The sequence below is a fragment of the Papaver somniferum genome, chromosome 5 (assembly GCF_003573695.1).
Source record: "Papaver somniferum cultivar HN1 chromosome 5, ASM357369v1, whole genome shotgun sequence".
NCBI lineage: Eukaryota > Viridiplantae > Streptophyta > Magnoliopsida > Ranunculales > Papaveraceae > Papaver > Papaver somniferum.
Window position 1 is genome coordinate 136,467,206 of NC_039362.1, and position 5,046 is coordinate 136,472,251.

The window sequence follows — 5,046 nt, forward strand, 5'->3', positions numbered from 1 at the left end:
CATCCTAAAACTCTGTCAGTGACGTACTTCAGTATGTATGGTATATATACAAGATCTACTAGTGTTGGATGTGTGCTAAATGAATTTTAGATCGAGTTCAAATGATGTAGTCATACAAGTACTATCGAAAAATAGAAATTAAAAAAAGCATATGGGCTTAAAAACACAACTTGCTTCAGGAACCAAAAAAATAAAAAAATAAAATCTGGAATTGTCAACCTACACTGTAGCTGGTTCCCAAACAGCCATGGATATTCTTTGTTAGAAAAACAATAGTTCTACCCAAATGTCAAAGACAAAAAAAATGAAATAAAACTATTTTAAACTTTTCTCACAGTTCTCGGTGTGTGTGTTGATTCTCTTGGCTGTCTTTTATATTGGTATAGAGAATTACTATCAGAAAAATCATAATCCACTTTTTATCCATTGGGCGTCGTTCACCACTTCGTCTATGGCATATTTTTAATCTTCAACTTAAGGTGCTAAAAATCCTAGACGGATTTATTATTTAGAGCACATAGGAGACCTCATGCCTAAAATACCATCTCCTATTGTATGGATCTTAACCCTTAGTATTTCTTATGCGAAAACACTTAAAAGAATTCAGAATCAATTTTTTTTTTATATAAACCTATGTTGTAAAAGGTGCCTAGGACGCTTACCCGGGCGTTCTAGGCGCGCAAGGCGCCAATTTATGTATATTCATGGGTTTTCTAAAAAAAGACGGGCGCCTAGGCGCGCCTTAGGTGTCCTAGGATCTAGGCGCGGGGCATGGTGCCTTGCCTCGCCTAACGCCTAATACAACATAGATTAAAAATATAGTTAAATGAATTATTGAAACAAAATTTGGAAAAAATACGATTTAAAGGTCATTTCGAAGGTTTAGATAAGACTTTCCTATTTATTCTAGAATACATCTTATTTTATTGGACCTACCATTGGAGGTAAATTTAATTTAAATGAGGGTCTAAGATCTTACATGTCATGAGAAATAAAATTCCTACCTTCCGTTGAAAATGCTCTTATAGCATTAATCCTAGCTTTCTCCCGATCGCAGTTACTAATTTGCAAAGATACTATAAAATAAGATATATCTTTTTGGTTTTAATTTGTGTCCAGAGATACTATTTGCTAGCCGATCACCAAGTTTAGAATTTCCTTTCAAAGAAGGGTCTTTAGAGTTTTACTTATAGCATTTTTCAATACCAAAAGTAGAAATTAATCTTCGAACAAAAAGTGAAATTATTTTGTTTTACAGAAAAATCATTATGAAATTCTTTACCTAAACAAATTACTGATTTTTTGACTCATTCAAAAAATATATATATATTTTTTTTTTGAAACCAGAAGTATGTATTGATTACTTTTCAGTGACTACAAACTTTGCATCTTCCTGAACTTGAAACAAAATGTTTTGAGGGATAGATAATAACCAAACACTGCTTAAATAAGATACTCTAGCTAACTTAGCTAAGATGTTCTACTTTATTCTTATCTTTGGGCACATGACTAAATTATTACTAAAATAACTTTTGATGTCCAGAATCATGTTGTGGATTCTCCAGTTGGTGTTAAAACTTTCTTTGTTCATTGCATCTGCTACTAGTTGCGAGTCCATCTCAAATTCTGCTCATTCTCGGTTCATTTATTTGGCCCATTGAACTTCCTCTCACAAGCCTCTGCATTCCACTTGTTCTGGACTCAAAGACGCTCCTAGACGAACTATAAGTCCAATGCCACCTGTTTTATGAGAATAATGAAAGACCCATCAACATTAATTTTATAAGTGCCCACAGGAGGAGGTGACCAGTGAAGATTAGTTCCTCTATGTCTAGAGACTTGAGGAACTGTACTACTTGTTTTTATCCTAAGTTGCTCAATTTCTTTCTTGCTTTTGTGAATAACGGAATCTGGAGTAATCTTCAAACCCTTAAACACAGTATCACATCTGGCTGACCAGATACACAAAGCCACTATAGCTATTTTATAGATATCTTCTTGTTGTATCTGGTTATCTAACATCTTATCAAACCAACTGCAAAACCAATCAACAATGTTAGTGCCTGTTTGAATGTGAAATACCAAGTACAGGAAACCAGACTGCTCTAGAGATATTACAGTGCGGAATGCATTGTGAAGAAGTCTCAAGTGTTTGAGCACATAGGAGACAACCATAATCTCCATTCTGAATCACATATGTATGCTTGTCTCTTGTTTGAAGAATGTCTTTGAGGCATTTCCATATAAATTGAGCAGTTCTTGGTAACAAAGGTAACTTCCACGGTCTCTTAAAAATAGCTTGCATCCTTTTCCCGACTGATTGATTAATATTTTATTTTTCAAACATCTTTTTATATGCTGATTTAACAGTGAACATACCATTTCTTTCTAAGGTCCAAACCGTTCTGTTTTCATGTTGTTGATGAACACAAATATTGAGGATTAATCTGGCTATTGGAGCTTCAAAAAGAGAGAAGATAAGAGAATGATTCCATCCTCCTGATTCTGAGAAGAGATGATAAACATAAGTATAATCTTGGTAATTAAGAGCACCAGTTTTTGGAGTAGGAGGAATTGACAAACCAGGAATCCATCTGTAATTCCAGATCAAGATTTTGTGACCATTTCCAATACTCCAACAACTGTATTTCTTAATGAAATGAAGCTCAGATCTTATGCTTATTCTAAACCAAATAGAATTAGGGTTGTCTTTAAGATTAAATACTTTGCCATATGGAAAGTATTTTGCCTCGAGAGATAAAGCATACACTTAAATATTATATGTGTATAATATCCAAGCAGACTTACCAAGTAATGATCTATGGAACAATTTTAGATCCCTAATCCCATACCACCTTCTTCTTTGGGTTTACTAACATTTTCCCAAGGGATAGCTTGCTTACCTTTGTTTTTGTTTTTTTCTCCAAAATTTCTGTCGGGTTGAGTTCATTTTGATAATAGAGACATCTGGTAGCTTAAAACTAATCATGTGATGCACTGGAATAGCATTTGTAATATTCCTCACCATGGCAGACCTGTCAGCTTCTGAAATATTTATAAAAACCCATCTTGAAAGCCTTAATTTCATTTTATCCATGAGATTAGAGAAAGGAATCCTCTTATTTCTTCCAACAAAAAATTGCAATCACAGATATTTTTCCTCACTAATGCTGAGCTTCCTAATTTGAAGAATGCCACTGATAGTTTGACCACGTGAAAGACTTGTATTCGTATTGAAAAAAAAACTGCTGATTTATGAAATTTTATCAGGAGGCCAGAGCAATCTACCATTGCTCACTGGCGGATTTCGTTTTCTAAGTCCGTCGTATCTTGCCAAAGCCAAACTCCTCTTGCTGCACGGTGTACTTATACAAAAGTAGGTATCATCAGCACAGGTCCTGAAGAATGGGCCTATGGGTAAATATTATCCATCGGACCTAGATAGACCCAAAATCCAGATTGAAACCCGTTGACACCCATCCCTTTAATCTTCTTTATAAAACACTAAAATAATCTGTCTCATTAGCATGTGCTCACCAACAGCAATCCAGAGGCACTCACTATTATAAATTAATTAAATTAAAATTAAATAATTAATCCTTAAAGAATATTTGTGATGAGTAATTAACATCTTTTGCTTCTTCTTCTAACTTTTTTATTTTTATTTTTATTTAGAGATGATTAATTATTTGCACAACCACTTTGCTTTGTAATTTACCAGTCTGTAATCCTTGTCTCCTTTATGGTTTTCTTCTTTCTCTTCTCTAAAGTTAATCATTGATTTTGCACCATAAGACAAACACTGTTATAGCCCCTTTTTTCCTTAAAATAAAACACTGTATAGGCCAGCAGTTGCTTGCAAAGCCAAAGCTTTTTTAAACAACTTCAGCTTTTTTACCTCTTGCATTGATCACTTCTCTGTGAAGGACCGCTACTTAAAGATTTAATAATCTTTTCAGAGAATGTTTTCGGTAATCAAGAAGAGTCCCCGACAATGAAGAACCTTGAAACATTGAAACGTATCGTCATTTGCAACCAAAGAACGAGTGTTCGTCCTTGATCAACATAATTAATCTGAACGTACGTACATTTCTTACAGAGCTCCCATGTACGTAAAGCATCGAAAGGCCAAGTATTTTACGCCTTGCAGTTAAAAAAGACGTAATAACCTACCGAGCGAAAACAATCCCCATGTAAGGAAGAGGAGAGGGGAAATAGGAACTTCCGTTCTCAAAATGCATCCCATTGTTGCAAAGTTGGCTGCCCTCGTCGAGATTATGCATGCAGTACAATGCCTTCATGACTCAATGTGAGCAAAGTTGCGGTGACAATTCAGGACACGAGGGCAACATAATACTTTATTACTGTTGTCATATTTAAAAAATCAGTTTTTAGCTGAACTTTTAATTTACCCGTTAACGAGGACACACCTATACATAGTCCTAGACATTCGTAGATTTGGATGACATAGCTGCGAATCCTAGAGACTGTTTTGCTATTTTATTTGACATAGCTACAAATCCTAGAGACTATTTAGATCATTTTCATGTAGCTTTCGCAATATTTTCAGCAGGAAATTGTAGGTGTCACAAGATATTGATGTCGATTGCCAAGAAAATATATTCGTTGGTAATATCTTTTCTTTTCTCCTTTTTGATCTAAAAATGCTGACTAATGCGAAAATTAGGTTAGCTCATCGGTTTATAGTAGGAAACAAATAAAAATTTAAGGTTAAGGTTTTCTTCGCCGGTTATTCGGCCATTTTTTTATCCAAAAATACGTAAAAGTGATGCATTACCTAACAGAAAATAGTTACTTGTCAAAGATTTTTCTTTTTTGGCATTTGTCTTATAGGTTAAGGAGTTTTTTTCTCCATTATTTAAATTCTTCTCCCAACAGGTAATAGTGTATTTCTTGATTTGGACACTGCAAGTCGTAAAAACTAGTTTTTCCCAAAGTCTGGCGTGGTTTCAGTTTAAAACCTTACAAAGCATCTTTCCCTTTTTCTTAATCATAAACAAAATAAGGTAAGAAAACGATAAAAGT